This window comes from Manacus vitellinus, unplaced genomic scaffold (genome assembly GCF_001715985.3).
Source record: "Manacus vitellinus isolate BGI_N305 unplaced genomic scaffold, ASM171598v3 scaffold_2_pilon, whole genome shotgun sequence".
Classification (NCBI taxonomy): Eukaryota; Metazoa; Chordata; class Aves; order Passeriformes; family Pipridae; genus Manacus; species Manacus vitellinus.
In genome coordinates this window covers 28,416,869-28,436,040 of record NW_021940208.1, presented here as the reverse complement: position 1 = coordinate 28,436,040, position 19,172 = coordinate 28,416,869, and the positions used below count along the sequence as shown (strand labels likewise).

The 19,172-nt window shown below is 42.1% G+C and overlaps 1 protein-coding gene and 2 long non-coding RNA genes across 4 annotated transcripts in view; 1 reads left to right on the top strand and 2 right to left on the bottom strand.

Moving 5' to 3' along the window:
* Positions 1 to 8,014, bottom strand: part of AKAP11 (A-kinase anchoring protein 11) — a 43,325-nt gene extending 35,311 nt beyond the window's left edge. Inside the window, exons 1-2 of the mRNA XM_025894997.2 lie at positions 7,843 to 8,014; positions 439 to 518 (exon numbers count right to left, since the gene is read on the bottom strand). The gene's annotated coding sequence lies outside the window, so the exon portion shown is untranslated. The remainder of the gene's footprint in view (positions 1 to 438; positions 519 to 7,842) is intronic.
* Positions 8,015 to 9,095: 1,081 nt separating this feature from the next.
* Positions 9,096 to 17,662, top strand: LOC108639457. 2 transcript variants are annotated; one of them, XR_001920521.2, is made up of 3 exons: positions 9,096 to 9,302; positions 12,920 to 14,109; positions 17,504 to 17,662. It is a non-coding gene; the product is annotated as an uncharacterized LOC108639457 (long non-coding RNA). The 2 variants fall into 2 exon arrangements; XR_001920520.2 differs by lacking the exon at positions 17,504 to 17,662 and having other exon boundaries at positions 12,920 to 15,993.
* LOC108639456 lies at positions 9,409 to 18,822 on the bottom strand. Its single transcript, XR_001920519.2, has 2 exons — positions 18,603 to 18,822; positions 9,409 to 9,717 (listed from the first exon to the last, which is right to left on the bottom strand). It is a non-coding gene; the product is annotated as an uncharacterized LOC108639456 (long non-coding RNA).
* Positions 18,823 to 19,172: the final 350 nt, after the last annotated feature.

The following is a 19,172-nucleotide window of genomic DNA, read 5'->3' as shown; positions in this document are numbered from 1 at the left end:
CATAAAAAAACAGCTACAAAATGAAAACATTTTTTTCAAGTTTCCCTCTTCAAGCAGTAACAATGAGTCTAGTTTGTTTCATTCATCTCTACATCCCCCAAAACAGGCAATAAATATAGGGAGTTATTAAAGACAGAAAGTATGTGCTGGGTTTTTAAGTTCTGTGGAATTTTTAATAATTCAGCTTTTCTCATAGTCACACAATTTAACTGGGAAAAAGAACTCCTAGACTGCCCAAAATAAACCAGGCAAGGAGCAAATGCATGTAAAAATGAAGGCTAAATAAAAAACACCAAGATATCTGAGTATGGGTCTTCTTCGCACAACTGACCAGACAGGTTTTCTTGATCTTACTTCAAGCACATATCTACCCTTTATATGGGAAATAAATCTTTATATGGGTTTGTTCTTCGATATAAGTAACTTAAATAAGATTACCAGTGTCATCAAGTAACTGTATTCTTTGCCTTCCTCCACCGCAGCACCTCTTCAGTAAAACTTCTTCAAGAGGTTATTCTCTACAATAGCAAGAGATTATTATTAGGCACATCTATGGACATTTCACCTTGATTTCTGCTTTCCTTCACAAAAATGAACTTGACAGAATCTTAGGAAAAAAGTTACATTTATGCAAATTAACTGCAACATTTTAATCTCTGGAGCACAGCATCTCTCTTAACTGGATGTCTGGTTTGGAAAATTAAGCCAATGACATGAAGCAGCTAGGTACACGACAGATTATATACTATATATAAATATAATAAATACAAGTAAGAAACTCATTTCACAGTAAACTATGGACGGAAGATTAAAAAATTCTTCTGCTGAAACTTGATGTGTTTAAAAGAAAAAAAGTCACAGAACAGTATCAAGCAAGAAAAAGAAATCCAATTGTCCCTACTACTCTATCTTAAATGGCTAATCCGCTATAAATCTAACCATATTGGGGTAATACTCTTAGACACTCCTTGTCCTAAAAAAAGTCACCTATGGGAAAAGATGGTTTTCCACATAGTATCAAGTACCTGTGTTCTACAATTTTGGACTGATCACTCCTTGCAGCAATTTTAACAAAGCCCACCATAGTACACCATGGAGATGACTTTATAACCATGTTGGGTGCAGTATTTACTCAGGTACAGTAGTTTACAGTTACACTGCCTTCAGGCAGTAGGTTAAGTATTTTTCTATGTCATCTGCTACTAAACTCTAGAGACCCGAGAATCAACAGAACCTGCAGTGTCACCTACTCACGAAACCAACAGACTTGTAAATCACAGACTCAGAAAGATACCAGACAGGAACGGTACTGGTTTATCAACGTAACACCAAAACCATTTTGTCTTGTCTGCACGCAGTCCTTCTGCACTTGAATTACACAGGTTCTCCCCACCATCTACAGCATTTCAGCTGTCTGTCATGCATTTCAGAGAGATCTGAAGGGTCGCACTCGTCCGACAATGCAACACAACCTGGAGGTTTTATTTTTAATATATAAAATTATTATCCATTTTCAAAATAACAACGGTCCAATCATCTGAGAAGTACACAAACTTTAAAACTAACTGGAAAGGAAGTGAAAGCACTGACAAACAAAACATCTGTGTAAATAAAACGTACAGTTTAAAATCGCTTTTACTTCTGCATACCGAATTTGACTATTAATTGTAAACTCAAAAAAGGAAGTAAATGGCAGAAGTATCAGATGTAAGAGGAACAGGACTTTTCCTTTTACTGAATAATGTATCAGTAGACACCCAAAAAAAAGGAAAAAATTGATCACACAAATAACTGATAAATATCCACATAAGGTTTAACCATCTCTACCTTTTTAGCAAGTTGGATCTCCGGAAGTGCAAGCAGCATGTGCAACACACAGGAGCAGCTGGAACCCACTGTGCTGCTAGAAGGCTTAAACTTAGTTGCCAGTATTGAAACCTGAAGGGACAAATCCCATGGCTGGAGTGTGGCTATGGATGGCTACAGGCTGTTAAGAAGGGACAGCCTAGGAAGGAAGGGCTGAATTGCTGTCCGCTACAACAAGAAATGGATAGAACATGAAGATCTGTCTCTGAAGAACAGTCATGAGCAGGCTGAAAATTTACGGGCAAGAATTAAGAAACTGAGGTAACAAGGTAACCTTGTGGTTGAGGTCTACTACAGGCTGCCTGATCCAGGGGAGCCTGCTGACAAAGCCGTCCTGCTCCAGCTACAGCAGGCATCATGCTCACAGGCTATTGTCCTGAGGGGGGACTTCAACCATCCCAACAACTACTCCAAAAGTAGCACAGCAAGCTATTCCAGGGGGAGACTGCCGGAATGCATGGAGGATAACTTCTTAAGGCAGGTAATAGACAGCCCTACCAGAGGGGACACAACACCAGACCTGTTGGTCCAACCTAAGTGAACTAATCAGTGATTAGAGATGAATCTAAGATTGGAGATGCCCTGGGCAACAGCAAACATGCACTGGTGGAGTTGCTGCCCTGATATGGGACAAGCAAAGACTAAGTTCAGGACTGTAAATTTTGGAAAAGCATACTTCCAGCTGCTCAAGGAGTTAGTCAATAGGGCCCCATGGAAACTGTCCTCAGACACATGGCAGAAGGAGACTTTCCACAGAGCACAAGAGCTACCAATCCCCAAGTGTAAGAAATCAGGAAAGGAAGGCATGAGACTGGCATTGTTGATTTGAGATCAAGGTAACACCAGCTGAGGTCAACCTAAAGAGCAAGAAGGAAATGCACAGGCAGTGGAAGCCGGGACAGGTATTCTGGGAAGAGTACAAAGATGTTGCACAGTTTTGCAGGGATGGGGGTCAGAAGGTCAAGGCAAAGCTAGAGCTGAACTTGGCAAGGGATGCAAAGAATAAGAAGGGCTTCTACAGGTATGAAGCCAGAAAAGGAAGGTCAAAGGAAGCGTGTCCCCACTGATGAACACAAGTGGCAAACCGGTAACAACAGGGAAGACGTACTCAATACTTTCTTTGCTTCAGTCTTCACTAGCAATTTCTCTTCCTACACCTCTCCAGTGGATGGACAGGAAGAGCAAAGTCCCTCCCACTGCATGAGAAGATCAGGTTTGTGACCACCTGAGGAACTTGAATGTATGTAAGTCTATGGGATCTGTCAAGATGCTTTCCAGAGTCCTGAGAGAATTGGTTGATGCAGTTATTAAGTCACTCTCCATCATATCTGAAAAGTCATGGCAGTTAGGTGACTGGAAAATGGGAAACATTGTACCCATCTTAAAAAAGGTTAGAAAGGAGGATCCTTGAGACTACTGACCTGTCAGCCCCACCTCTGTGCCAGGGCACAAATCCCTCTAGAAACTTTGCTAAAGCACATGGAGGACAGGGAGGTGATTTAATGAAGCCAGCATAGCTTCACCAAGGTCCTGTCTGACCAACCTAGTGGTCTTCTATAATGGAGACAAGGGAAGAGCTACAGATGTCATCTATCTGGACTTCCGTAAAGCCTTTGACACAGTCCCCTCCAATATCCTTCTCTCCAAATTGGAGAGACATGGATTTGATGGGTGGAATGTTTAGGGTTGATTGGATAGGCCAATCCAGAGGAGAGCAGTCAACAGTTTAATGTCCAGATGAACACTGGTGACAAGTGGTGTCCCTCAGGGTTTCATAATGGGCAGTGTTATGTAATATTTTCATCAATGACACAGACAGTGCACCCTCTGCAAACTTGCAGATGACACCAAGGTGAGTGGTGTGGTTGATGTCCCTGAGGGATGGGATGCAACCCAGAGGGATCTGGATAAGCTCAAGCAGCAGACCCATGTGAACCTCATGAGGTTCAACAAGGCCACATGCAAGGTCCTATGCCTAGGCTAGGCAAGCTCCAAGTATTCATACAGGCTGCGGGATGAACAGATTAAGAGCAGCCCTGAGAAGGAGTTAGGGGTGCTGGTGGACACTACAGTGGACATGAACTGGCTATGTGTGCTCACAGCCCAGAAAGCCAACTATATCCTTGGCTGCATCAAAAGCAGCATGGCCAGCAGGTCAAGGGAGGGGATTCTGCCCCTCTACTCTGCTCTGGTGAGACCCCACCTGGAATACTGCATCCTGCTCTGGGGTCCTCAGCACAGGAAAGACATGGACCTGTTGGAGTGGGTTCAGAAGAAGGTCACAAAAATGATCAGAGAGATGGAGCACCTCTCCTATGAAGACAGGCTGAGGGAGTGGGAGTTGTTCAGCCTGGAGAAGACTCTCAGGAGACCTTAAAGCAGCCTTTCAACACTTAAAGGGGCTTATAAAAATAACAGGGACAAACTTCTTAGCAGGGCCTGCTGTAGTAGGACAAAGACGAATGGTTTTATACTGAAAGAGGATACATTCAGATTAGATATAAGAAATGTTTTACCATGAGGGTGGTAAGGCATTGGAACAGACTGTCCAGAGGCTGCAGATGCCCCATCCCCGGAAACATTCAAGGTCAGGCTGGACAGGGCTCTGAGCAACCTGATCTAGTTGAAGATGTCCCTGTTCATCATATGGTGGTTGGACTAAATGGCCTTTAGAGGTCCCTTCTAACCCAAACCATTCTATGAATTTATAAATCCATTTTTCCAGTGATATGCTGAGAATACCATTTTCATCAGACCATGTAACAAGCATTTAGCTAGCTTTTCCATATACATATATCCTTGTTAGAATATATGTAAGGATCAAAATTAAATAATCAGCTTAAGGGAATCCAACGGAAATTTGCCCCAGATTTAAACCCTTTATATAAGTTTAACCCCTGGCTAAATTTATTATAAGTCAGTATGTATTGACAATCATTAGCTGGCAGAAAGGAAGAAAATTTATCTTTTTTTTTTTGTAAAGTGCAAATGTGCTCAGTAAATCTCTTTAATAGCTATAGGGGCATATTTGGACATGTGCACACCTCTGTTAAACAAATAAATTTGAACTGTACAGGTAATAAATTTGAAATACATGTAATATGTTCTCATTTAAATAAAATTTCAAATAAAACATTCTAGACAATGAAAATATTATATCTAAAATTATGTTTTAAAAAAAGGTTTCTTTAGTAGTACTACAGCAAAAATAGATATTTTTCTTTTAAGGAAAAGTACTTTTTTTTGGTCTTCAACACAAATGACCTGAAGCAGCCTAGAGAACTCTACTGATGATTTACAGAAGTCAGGCTTAATCTAAGACTGAACTTTAAAAGATTCATTCTAAATGTGAAATTTAAAAATACCTTAAAAACAACACTCTAAATCATCAAGGTTGGAAGAGGTCTGCAAGATGATCCAGTCCAACTGTACATCCAGCACTACCACTGTAAACACATCACCCAGCGCCAGATCCAGACACCTCTTAAACACCTCCAGGGATGGTGACTTCACCACTTCCCAGAGCAACCATTTCCTCTGGTCCTCTCACTATAGGCACAGTTGAGGAGATCAAACCCACCTCACTACAATCTCCTGTCAGGGAGTTGTAGAGAGCAATGAGGTCACCCCTGAGCCTCCTCTTCTCAAAACTAAACAAACCCAGCTCCCTCAGCTGTACCTCACAGAATATGTTCTCTAGTCCTTCCACGAGCCTTGTTGCCCTTTGCTGGACATGCTCCAGCACTTTTTGAAGTGAGGGGCCCAAAACTGAACACAGGATTCAAGCTCTGGCCTCACCAGTGCCGAGTACAGAGGGACAATCACTTCCCTAGTCTTGCTGGCCACACTATTCTTGATTCAGACCAGGATGCCATTGGCCTTCTTGGCCACCTGGGCACACTGCCCAGGCTCATGTTCAGACGGCTGTTGTCCAGCAGCAAACAGCTCTCAAGCCACTTACTCCTCCCCCAGCCTGTAGCACTGCATGGTGTTGCTGTGATCCAAGTGCAGGACCCAGCACTTTGCCTTATTGAAACCTCATACCATTGGCCTCAGCCCCTTGATCAAGTCTGCCCAGTCTCTCTGCAGAGCCTTCCTGCCCTCTAGCAGATCAACACTCCTGCCCCACTTGGTGACATCTGCAAATTTACTGAGGGTGCACTTGATGCCCTCATCCAGATCATCAATAAAGATGTTAAACAGGACTGGTCATAAAACTGAGCCCCGGGGAACACCGCTAGTGACTGCCTGCAACTGGATTTAGCTCCATTCACCACAACTCTCTGGGTCTGGCCATCCAGCCAGTTTTTTACCCACTGAGGAGTCCCTCCAACCAAGCTGCAAGCAGCCAGTTTTTCCAGAAGGATGCTGTGGGAGACAGTGTCAAACACTTTACACAAGTCAAAGCAGACCACATTCACAGCCTTGCCCTCATCTTCTAAGTGGGTCACCTTGTCATAGGAGATCGGATTGGTCAAGCAGGACCTTCTTTTGGTAAATCCACGTTGGCTGGGCCTCATACCCTGGCTGTCCTGCATGTGCATATATAACCTTACCAAAACAACTGCTACTGAAAACCAAATTAAACAAGTCTACACTGACAAGGATCCTTCTCTATTTTTCATTTCTAATGGCTTATATGTTTCACTAATCAGGTTGGCAGTCTTGAAAAACTCCATTTATAAAATTCAAGTTGTCTCGACCACAGTCACACCCACACTAAGAAGGGGTGAGCAAAATACATCACTGATGGTGAGCATTAATGACAGGTTGGGTCCCCTTTCTCTTGTTTGGTTCTAATTCTTCTGTGTTGTATTTTTGTCACATATAGAAGCATGACAAGAAGACAAAGCCTCAACAATTTCAAAAGAATCCATCATTCCCTTTGACTAAATCATCACTTAAAGTCATCACCTACAGCTTCCCCCCAGTTCTGGGTATGGATTCTCAAATACATTCTGGGAAAAAATGTTATTTGATGTACCAGACAGATCCATTAGCCTAGATTTTCTGTGTGATTAACTTTAAATTTCTGTACTTTATTCTGTTGTGTATTTTGTACATAACAGAACTATACCAAGTAAGTCGAGGGTATTATTTTTTAAGCTCCAGCATTTTTCTCAAGCCATTTTACTTCCCCTTCAAGAAAACTTCACCAAAGAAAACCTTGTTTAGGAGGTACTTTTGGGGTGTATATTGTATGGTTTGGGTTTTTTAAGATTATATCATACCAAATGATTAACAGAAAACAGGAATGATCTAATCTATTTTATTATTTTTCCACACTGAATAAGTCTTTTCACCAACATATTTTAAAGAATCCCTGAAGGATATGGAATTACGAGGCATCAACCAAGATGGTATCATTCAATTACTATGCTCCCTAAAAAATCACTTTGCCTACAGACCAAGAAATACCACTGGACAAATGAGACCAACATTATTTAAAAACACTTAGTTTCTCAAGGATTAGTTAAATACTGGTAGTATCTATCACTGAAATCTAACCGTACAATTCTGAAATAATCTTACAAATACAAAGCAATGTAAGACTCTTCCCAAGTGTAACATGGCTAAACTTAGAGCATTGTGTTACCATTTATTTCATTGTCACTGATCTTTTCCAGATACAACCTAAGGGTTTGGATTTTTCTCCCTGTGTCACTCTGGCAATACATCACAGCTTCAATTAGAAGGCTATAATCTATATACAATTGGGATCCGCAGTTCACGCTTTTTTTTTTTCCTTTTGCGTATTGGATTTTTGGAGGCAAAACCAGAGAAAGGTACTTCAGTTGTAAAAAAAAAAAAAAAAAGAAAGCTAAGGAAAGCCCCTTAAAAGAATCAAGAAAGCAAACGAGGAACGCTCGCTGTTCTCCTCCCTTGAGGGAGGAAAGGAACTGAGAGGAGGACGTGGGGAGGAAGGGGGAGGAGACACTTTTAAAAAGCGAAATGTTGAGAACAGGGTGAACTTACTTAACCCGTGCGCACCGACCACAACCCAGTCCACGCAGGAGAGAACGCGAACTCACGGAGCCTCCGCGCACCGACCACACCACCACAGGCAGGAACCAGTCCGTCCCCTGCCGAGGCTGCGGACAGACAGACAGACCCGGCCCACGGGGAACAGCGGGGCGGAGCGGGGGGAGCTGCGAACGCGCCCCCCGGCCCCGCGGGCTGCCGGCCGAGGCGCGGGCGCTGCCGTTAGCCCCCGCTCCGTGTCACCCCCGCGTGTTCACCCCCGCGCTGCGGCTCAGGGGCGCTCCGGGGCCCTCCCCCGGCCCCTCCTCCGGTGACCGGCCGTGCCCGCGGAAGCCGAGCTGCCCCAGCGGATCCTTCCTCAGAGAAGGGAAAGGAGGGCGGGCGGAAGATGCTCTGCCCCCGCGCTCCCCGGGAGCTCCGGGGCCACCTGTGGCAGTGAGCCCCGCCTGACAGACAGGCTGGCGGGCCTGCCGCCCCGCCCTGTGCGGGGACGGCGGCGGGCCCCGATCCCCCAAGCCCCCGGGCGGCGGCGAGGGTGGGAAGCAGAGCGGGCGCTCCGTACCTGTGGTGGCCGCCCGCCCGCCTCCTCAGCGCGCGCCCGCGCGCCCCCGTCCCCGGCGCCGGAGCGGGCACCGGAGCGCGCGGCCCCGACCCAACGCCCCCGCCGCCCCCTCCGGCCCGCCCCGCTCCCAGCGCGCGCCGCCGCTCTCGCGACGCTTCCCGCCAGGCCCCGCCCCGGACCTGGCCGGCCGCGCGCTCCCATTGGGCGGGGAACCCGGGCCCGCCCCGGAAAGAGCCGCGCAGGGCGCGAGCGCGGGGCGGCGGGCGCGCACCGCTCTTCCCCGTGTGGTGCGCGCGGCGGCGCAGCGCCCCGCCCGCCGCCGCCGCCACCCACCGGGCGCGGCCGGGGCCGGCCGGGGAGGGACTCTGCTCGCCCTGTTGCCAGTCCAGGTCCCAAGTCCCTGCCCCCGTCAATGCCCCAGCCGCTCTCCGTGCCCCAGTCCCTGCCCCTGTCCCAGTCCCTGCCTCTGTCCCAGTCCCTGCCCCTGTCCCAGTCCATGTCCCTGTCACTCTCCCTGTCCCTGCCCTTGCCCTTCTCCCCCTACCCGTCTCTCCCAGCCCCCGTCCCTGTCCGAGTCCCCGTCCGTGCTCCTGTCCAGCCCCTGCCCCTGTCCTGTCCCGCGGGGTGTGCCCAGGCGCGGGCACGGCTCTTGCAGAGCCCCGGGCTGTGTGTGCCTGCCAGGTGAGCTGGGCCGATCCTGCTGCTCGGGATGGCCTCTCCCGGCAGGCTGGCATCCCAGGCGTCTGGCTGCCTCGGGTTGGAGGCTACAGCGTGGTTTTAGTCAGACGAGGCACAGACAAGACTGTCAAACCCTACCTGGAAATCTTGCGCCCTTCCTCCTTTCCACATGCCATTTTTAAACTCGGTGCTACCAGATTCCCCTGAACACCAGGTGAATAGTTTGGCCCAGCAAATACGCAATTAATTTCCACATCCTCATGAGTTAGGATGATATGTGTTTAAGTGTAGGTGCTGTTGGGGCCTGGGATTTCATTTTGTTTGCATGGAAACAGTAATTTTATGTAGCTTCCCAAAATAAGTTGGTTTCAGCAGCAGCAGCAGCTCCTTCAGAGACTAACCTGACAACAAGGACACAAATGAGGAAGTGTGTTGGACAATACACAATGGATCGTCTTAGCAATGTGCGCTAACAACTGTGTCCCTCCCAGAAAGAGAGACTCTTGGAATCGGGACAGGTCTTTCTGAGACTCGGCATGTCAGAGTGAAGCTCAGGAGGAGGAACAACAGAACTGGAGTTCCACTGTGGCTACAGGTGGAGACAGGGCAGCATGTGCTTGCAACAGCTTCTGAAAGACAGAAAAGAAAGAGCCCCCAAAGCTAAATTCAGCAAAAAATCCCAAACTTCATATACTAGGGAAGGGGTTAGGAAAGAGAAGAAGAATCCTAAGATGCTAGCCTTGTAGCTTTTTCAATACTGGGCCATTTCAATGTCCAACCTGCTCCACTTTACAGAGACAAAGACAAACAGAGGGAGACTACTGTGTGACAATTTTTACTACTGGATCTCCATTACTTCTCTAGATAATTCCTGCTTGTGCCTACCTTCTGTTTTCACTTGAGCTGTGGCTTTTATTTCTATTTAGTCTTTGATCATGGGCTGTTTCTCGTTTGTGCAATCATTTTAGACACTTCAGAAGTCAGGGTGTGCATATTCACTTACTGATTTTTGCCAACAGGTAGGTGAGCTACATTTTAATTTACTGTAAAAACTAGTAAGCTACGGACAAAGCCAACAAACCATGCAAACACTACATAGATAAAAGAAACAAAGGACTGGTTCTAAAACATGTCACACTGTGTGGCTTAAGTGGGACAAATAAAATGGTTCTCATATTCCTAGGAACTGCAGGTCCCTATGAGATGGAGAGACAGTAAATGAATAAAAGCATCAAATTTAAATCAAGTTAGTCGTCATTTCAGTTCCCCTTGAGACCAGCCTCACTTGGAAATACACTATCATTTGAGTAAAGACATTTTAACAGTTAGCACATCTCTAGCTAACCAACAAAATGCCTCCTTTTGACCAACTCCATCACTAAAAACACTTTTCAGTTTTCATGAAAGCTAAAAATTCTGTAAGAGGGTTTTGTTGTAGCTCTGGAAGCAATGTAAACATGAGAAAGCATGCTTTAAAAATAAATTCAAGCCTTTTATTCCCTTTGTTTTATAATTCCGCTGAGACTATACGGAATAATGAGTTCCTATGGCTCCCTTCCAAAACCTTGAGAAAAATCAAGATTTATCATCATCAGGAAACTATGAAACGTGACCCACAGCATGCCATTGTTTGTCAGAGAAAATGTTATTTTTTACACAGTAATCAAAATGGAGACAGTTTTGAAATAGTGATTTAAAATTTTTTTTTTGTTTTTTACAGTTGATTTAAATACTGTCTATGTAAAAGCACAGGAAACTTGTCTGGTCAGCCAACACTTCTCAAAATTTATAATAATTATGAAGAAATAGAGTGTTGACTTCTGAGCTCTGGTACTTTGTGTCCTGCTAATTTTATATTTCTCAGGGCAGGGTCTGGCCACTCAGAACCCATTCTGCTGACCCCAGCCAGGAAGCAGGGAAGCTGGGGACAGCCCCAGCCTGGGGCATCGGGACGGGGACAGGTAAAAGCCAGGCTGTGACATCAGTCCACTTGTGGGGATCAGGATCAGGCCCCATGAAGGGGATCAGCATCAGGCAGAGCTGGTCATGCATCTGTAGTGTTTTCTGCCTGGTCATTTGGTATGAAAAATAGGCATCTTTAGAATCTTTTTGTCAAAACTACTGTTACTATCCTGACTCACTGTCTGTATCTGGCTTTTAAGCTTGATATCTTAGGATCACTGGCTTGGAGCAACTTATTCAAATATTATCTCAGACTGACCGATATGTCATCTCTCTCGGGTATTGAATGCCAGTTCTGTGAAAGGTGTTGAAGAACTAGTCTGTGACTTTCTGGCAGTATTCTGTCCGTTTTTTTCCTAGTCCCTTACTTACATTTTTTTCCTCTGTACAGGAAAACTACACAGTTGCATGATTGTGTCAATGTTGTTTTGTCAGGGTTTTTTATGATACTGCTTCTGAAAAATGTGTCTCTATAACTAAAGCTTTATTAAGTTTGGGCAAGACTTGAAATTATATTGTATAAGCTACACTTAGAATAATAAGGATTGCCTTCTCAAAGGCAGATGCATAATTTATATGTATTCCTACCTTCAACAGGAGGCATAGCATACTCTTCCTGTTTTAAAACCTGTTTAAGCCTTTTCCATTGATCCCCTTGCAGCAAGCTGGGAAGGATCTGCCATGTGCTTGATAATATTCCACCCTTCTCCCCCCGACCCCTTCAAAAACAAAAAGACCAAAAAATATTTAAAAATCTAAAGGTCATAATGTAATAGTTTTATTAATGACTCCTAGTGGCTTCTCTGTTTATAACCTACCCTTCAGCTCCCCAGCCCAGCTCCCTGCTCCTGCATCTGCACTGCTTCTGGACTGTGCCAGCATGAACATTTGTGAAATCAAGCAATAAATGAGACTGAACTGAGAAGAATAGAGAAAAACCTGCTTTCCTTCCGTTTTGCTGATCCAGTTCACCAGTGTAATAAATGTGTCAGCATGGCACTGGGGATAGCACAGAAACAACCAAGAATGGGAACAGCTTAAATTGTCTTGTTCTGCTGCCGAGGGCATACCCATGTGTTGGCTTGCTTTTCCATTTAGACCCTAATCAGTGTCTCCTTGAAAACACTCTTGACACCCCTACCACCTCCTAAACTGGAACTCTTTGTCTCAGTGGGTGATTCTATTAGTCATCTTGTCATGAATCTTTGGCCTGGGCTGGACCATGGCGTTTGTGTCTGACAAAGGTTGGGTTTATGGCATTATAGTATAATGTGATGGCATTTTTTGGTTTCTCTTCACTGAATGTTCCATGAATCCATTTTTGACATGCCTGAGAAGTCATTTTTATTTGCATGTTTATGGATATCTTAATTCCTTTTTTCAACAGTGAAACCTAATAACTTTTATACAAGCTATATATTGCAGCTATTTCTGGCTTCTCTTTCTCTGGAGTTTGATCTGTGACCTGTGTTAAGTCATCTTTCAAAACAATATGCACAAGGGGCGTAATCCACGGACTATATACTGAATTCATCCTTCAGCTGGCCAGTTTTATGTCCTGCTGACAAATGAGTTCTCAGAGCCAACTAAATAGGCCTTTTAAGGCAAAATGGAAAGCGTCACAAACTAACCCTATCAAAAGATGCATTGTACTCCATAGAGGCAGTTTCAGATGATATGAGATTATTATCCAAAGCCTTGGAAAGCTCTCTGAATTCACATCCTTTCTGTGCATTGTGTTTGCTTAGAGGATGCAATAAACGTTGTCACTGTTTCACACAAGAGCATACAATAATAACTGGAGCTGACTGGGAAGTGAAATTTTTATTCTACAGGAAATTCCAACTTGTCAATATTTTGTTTCATCAGGTGCTGGAACAAAACATGTTGGCTCTGCAGCCTTTCTGGCAAAAAATGGAACAGTCTATTTCTTTGCCAGCTGACAAGCCTGGGAAGCCAAGAAACCAACTGAGCAGTCGGCCTGATGCCAGGGAGCTAGATAGCCAGTCAGCTGAGATACAGTGAGAAGCCAGCTTGGCCAGCAACCGCAGCCAGATCACAGCTAAAACTTCTGCAGAAAGTTTTGACAGAACCAGGACAATTCAGAATGTTCAGTGCCAGTCTGCTCAATTAGAAGATGGTTAAACAAACCCTCTTAATAACTGACTACTTTTGGGAAAGGCTGTAACTGTACTGCACTTCGTGTTCCTTATGGATTTCTTCAGCTTTTGCCTTGTGAGTTATGCACACATTTATTGCTACTATTAAATCAATGAATTTTCCTTAAGGATTAATGATGACACCCAAGCCCATGAGGGAGTTCTCAGTGCTAGTTTTGTAATGATCATTCAAATAACACTGCGTGCCAGCAGTACCTCATAGTATCTGCTTGTGTATGTCTGCCTACTAACCAGAAGGTACAGTTACTGCAGGCTGCACTGAGAGACTGAAATAAACACTTCTATCTGCTATCAAATAACACACTATCTCATTGTCTTCAGTCCATATTTGTGAATGAATTTAGGTTAAGATGAACTTGCCAAAAATGCAATAATGAGGCAAATACCTCTTCTGAACTAGGGAAAAAGCACTGATCTTTACTGGGTAGTTGGTAATGTTAAGGTCAACTCCGATACGGAGAGCTCCCTTTTTTGTCAGAACTAACTATGCTCAAGTGCTGTTTGCTGAATGTAACTTTAAACATTATTGCAGAATTCTTGCAATGCTCCAGTTACTTTTTCCTTTTGGTGTATTTTTGGAAAGATATCAGACAAGTTTGTAAAAAAAATTACATCTTTGTCTTCCCACAGCTTACAGTTATGGTATCATCATAAAAGGTATCAGCCGCTTTTTTCAAATGTTTAGATAATTTCTATTGTAGGATAAATCTTATAATTTCTTAAATCTGCAGATGCTGTACACCCTATACACTTCTCTCGTTTGTTTCCGACTAGTTGCTGCATGTGATTCCTTCTTAAAGCCCAGAGATGTCATACACCATCATCACTACAACTGTGGTAACTCCAGGGAACAATGAATTTCCTTGTAAATGTTTAGTGGTAATTAAATTTTCTACAACTTCATTTATTTAAGTAGTCTCTAATATTCCTGCTGTGAAATCAGAGGAAAAACAGATGCTTTACTGTGATGCATTTCAGATCTTGTTCCTTCCACATATAAATAAATCTGACTTATTTTCTCTCTCAAATTCAACTACTGTGGAGATGCTACAGCATCTGGATTCCAAGTGGATTTATGTCAGTTGTTTGCTTTTCATTGACCTTTATATTCTCTAAGCATGGCACAGTTTATTGCTGTTTTTACAGAGTTTATTCTTGAACTGGAAATCGTTTGCACAGTAAGTATTTTCCCACAATGACAATAATTTATTGTAATGTTTTTGGTGCATTTTCTTCTTCATTTCTGCTGGACTTGCTACACAGTTTTCTGTGCGCTGCTGCAACATATCTTGAAATGTGCTCTTCATCCCAAATGTAGTAACTTGAGCATATGTTTAAGGTTTAAGTCAGTCTCAATATGATCATTTGGCTTGCCTGGTTTTATATTCCACACACAGATAACTGCTGCCATGTGTCATTTAAGTCTTTCTGATTCTTGATTTCCTCATATTGCCACATACTCAGAGATTATTTCAGTTCCCCTCTGATTCAGTCTATAACATAAATGCTCCTTAAACATGAGAACACTTTATTACAGTGTTATTTTCTTTTTCCATCAAAATATTGACTGGAAACTACCAAATCCTTATACATCTTGGTGATAACTTTTCAACAAAATTTGAGTATTAATAGCTTCTCCCAAACTTCCTTTTCAGTTTTCTCTCAAAAAAAAAAAAAAAAAAACAAACAACCAAAAAACTATGAGTGACAAGGAGACAATCATCTGTATACTCCTTCCCAAGGACTTCTTTTCAACTCACTGTTCAAAGACATAAAATCTTGGCCAAAATGAAATGAAGAACAGAAATACCGAAAAGAAATCTCGTGAGTTCTTCCCTACCACCATAAGATTTCTGAGTAGCTACCTTCATGGAAGGCTATTTCATTTTCCCAGTGAAATTTTTCTGGGAAAATTTCTCAGCTCAGAAATGTTACAGGCCCAACTGAGAACCAGACAAATTTAATTTTAAACTAAAAGTTAAACAACTTAAGCCAATCAGAGCAAAAATGTGGAATGTGAACAATATCTAAAATGTATTTTCAGAACACATCCAGTTTAGCTGAAGTGTTGTGAGTGATTATTAGCTCATGAACTCCTGATGTATGGAGTCTGTTGGGTCAGTAATGGGATGGGCAGGGTAATGATAAACTATGCCTGAGTCTAAATAGGAATGATTTTTTTAGAAGTTGGCATCTAGAGATATGTGGATAACGATCACAATGATGTCTATAATGTTCTATTATTAAGACAAGGGGCAGCTTGAAAAAAGCCCAACAAAACAGCCTGGCACCAGAAGCAACTCCATGACTTTGTTTTGACCAGTAAGACAACAGATCTAAACTTCTAAAAACAAGCCTTCATCTTTCTTTGTTGCAAAAATGTGACATGGTGTTATCATTAGTTACAGCTCACTTGATTGTGAGAGTAAATTGAGTTTTTCAAGATGTGAAATGTAGCTTAAAATTATACATCTTGGTAACACCATGTTTTACTGGATACTTTAGGCCACATACCATAGAGGTATTAGTTATTCATGTAATTAATTAATGAAGAAAAATTAATTTTTAACTTTGTTGAAAGGTGGCCACTTATGCTTTACAGCTGTGGAAATATATATATATATTTGTATAGTTATAAATATATAAAATCAAAACATATTTTATTAGTCAAAAAGGAAATAATCCATTGTCTGCTTGCTTAGTTGCAAGAAACTGCATTAGGAATATTTGAAAAAGTAATAAAAGTGTTTTAAAACCAAATTATTTGAATTTCAACAATGTGTCATCATTTACAACTGATAAGACATAAATGGAAAATGAGAATTAATATTTGCTTTCAGATAACTGCCCAGGTCATATGCTGCATAGTAAAACAGATGTGCTATAGATAAATCAGAGTTTGATCGTGAAAGCCGTGTTACTTTATTTCTTTCCTTATCTGTCAAAAATTTTCCAGAAATAGCAGTAGCTTTTAATTTCATCAGCTTTGAATACATGGAAGTATTGAGGCCTGTCCCTGCAAGTTGGTTATCTTGAGAAATTGCAGTCAAAAGGTTTCTTAGGTATTTTCCTGCTACTAAGAAGTTCGGTAAGAATTGACCAACCATGATTTTCTGTTCTTTAGGGGTAGTGAAGATGGGGTACAGGAAAGAAATTAGTGGCTGAAGTGTCGATAATACCCATATTTCTTTACTATATGCTAAAAGGTCTATGATAGCCATAAGTGTTAAACCATCTAGTTCTTAATGAGGTGACTTTAATAGTATAATAATGTCACTGAAGGGTAAGTTACAATAACATACTGATGATGGATTTTTTAGTAATATACCCTTTAAAACACATCATACCAAAGGATAAAAATGAAAATACATTTCCATTCTCCTACAAGCCTAACTTTACTAATTTTATACTAGAAAACAAAGTTAAATTGATCTGATTTAGCTTATTCACTGGCAAAATGGTGTTGATTTTTCAAGGCATCGAAAGGACTTTTTTGTGGTTGGAAGCTGATTGATATGAATTATTTGTGTGGGGAAGAAATGCAGGGTTTCAGAACAATCACTGAGGACTTCACATGTGGCACCTTCAGGAAATAGTCTGATGTTCTGTTTTCCCATCCTGGTTCCCTCAGGCTGTGGCAAGGCAGGTTTGCCTGAAAGCACCCTTTCTCCTCCTGCCTCCTTCATTATCCAGGCAGGGGAAATCCTTTGGGTTTTGCAGCTTTTAAAAGCTGATTTTTCTCTTTTGAAAAAATACAAATTTTTTTTATATGAGCGACAGTGTTAGAACACACAAGGCCACTCCTGATAGCTAGTATGTGATGGGGGAAGAGCCTAAACCTGAGAAATGAGCCAAGAATCCACTGTACAGATTATAGCTTTCTCTTTTTTTGCTTGTTTTAATTCATGGGTTTGAGAGGTTTTTTGGTCCCCTTCTGGCTTAAGTGTGGCAGGGGAGGATAATCTTCTCTATAAATGCACTTGAAGACACTGCAGAAACCTGATATATATGGATGATGTTAAGGCTGAGTTTCCAAGTAAACTTTATTTCAGTTTTATGGGTGATGAGTTTTAAAATACTATTTTAAAAATTGAAATTAATATTTATAATTAATATAAATAATAAATTGCAACTTAGCTATATAGTATATTTGAGGGGAGTGTATATATGTATATGTGAGTGAAAAATACACACTGCTACAGAAAATACATTATATTATTTAAAATAAAGTGTTCTGCTGAGGCCTCTAAATTTTAGTGTGGATGTTTTCCAGTTCTTTTCAGGAAAGATAATGATGCACACTGCAGGTGAAGGAGACTTGTCAGAGCTAGGAGTGCTGCTCACATTATGGACTGAGGAAGAGAGTACCATATAGAAAGACCATTATGGTCCCTCAGGTTCCAGAAGCATCTGGAAGAAGACAGAAAGTGAATTTTAAGCTACTGTGCCCTACACCCTTCTGTTTCAAAGCCCTTCATACATTGTCCTCCAACAGCGATCTCCAGAGCAATCCTGATGTGGTGTTGTAAAGCTCTTTGTAAAGTATGTCTTCTTTTGTCAAAAAGAAAAACCCAATTAAAAAGTACTAATGTACTGTGTGTACATAAAGGGCTGCTGGTTCTTGGACTTCATTCATTATATACATAAACAAAAAAACCAGCAACCCCAAAACCTCTCTGACATCCATCTGGAGAGATCATATGCACCTCTCTTTTCATTCAACATCCTTTTACCAAGGGTGATACAGAACTAATGTGAGATAATCCTAAGTGAAACATAAAGTTCTGCCAACAGGACAAAGCACTGAGAAACTTGATTACAGGGATTTTTCGATTTGAAAGAAGCTTGTTTAGACTACTTCTTCTATTAAAGTTCCTACTACCGTAGAAGTGTCAGCATTTCTAATTCAGATCTAACAGTCTGGCCCATATTCCATCTCTGACAGTAGCTAACAAAAGATCTGTTACATGAAGGTGCCCATTATCCAGCGCAGACCAAATATAGAAAACATTTATTTATAACTTCTGTCATTTAGTAATTTTCTCAAGTTTTACAGTCTATGACACAGGGTTTCTAGAAATGTACTTCTTAGTGATACAGATTGATCCTCTAGCTAGTGTTAAATTTCCCTTTTTTTTTTTTCTTTTTTTAATGAAAGTAAGAGCTCTGCACTTCTTTAAAATCAGACTAGAATGAAAAATCACTGATTTTTTACTTTAACTGAGAAGCTAAACCCATACAATAAAAGGAGAATATTCTCAAATACATTGACAGTCATGCAGGGCTGCATTTAGCTATGCTATACCTTATACAAGGCTGAATAGCTCAGTATTTACAGTTATAACATAAGCACAAAACACCCCAAAACTCACCTCTCACCAAGAGATTTATCCAATTTATCCAAAGCAAAATTCGTGCAGGATTGACCTCCACCAGAATTTAGACACACTATGAAAAGTGCCACAGGACCACTAGTAACAGCATTTGGTTGGGTCTTCTCCTTCTGTCTCACTGGTAGGAGGAAACGAATCTCCACATAATGCTGGGATAAAGTATCTTCCCAGGACACTGGTTACATGTCTAGTCATACAACTACAGAATTAGTAACATCATTCCAAGCTGTGCTTTTAAGCTTTCTTTGGAGATGTCACATTCCAGTATGGATACCGCTTACCTCATGAATTTTTAATAGCACTTGTAAAGGACTGGGGCTTTTTTTTTTCTCCTACAGTGTGTTGGTGTCAGTTGTCAGTGTGTCTACCTTCATTCTCTTTTTCTCTGGTGAACCTGAGGATGTGGTTTCTGTGAGCTTGCTGGTACTGGTGAAAGGGCAATATTGTCCTCTCTTTCCCTTTTGTAATTCTTCTTTTCTCCCAGTACTGCCCCCTCATTGGACCAGTCCTGGTACTAGATCCTTCCATAACTTGGTTTAGTTCATTAAT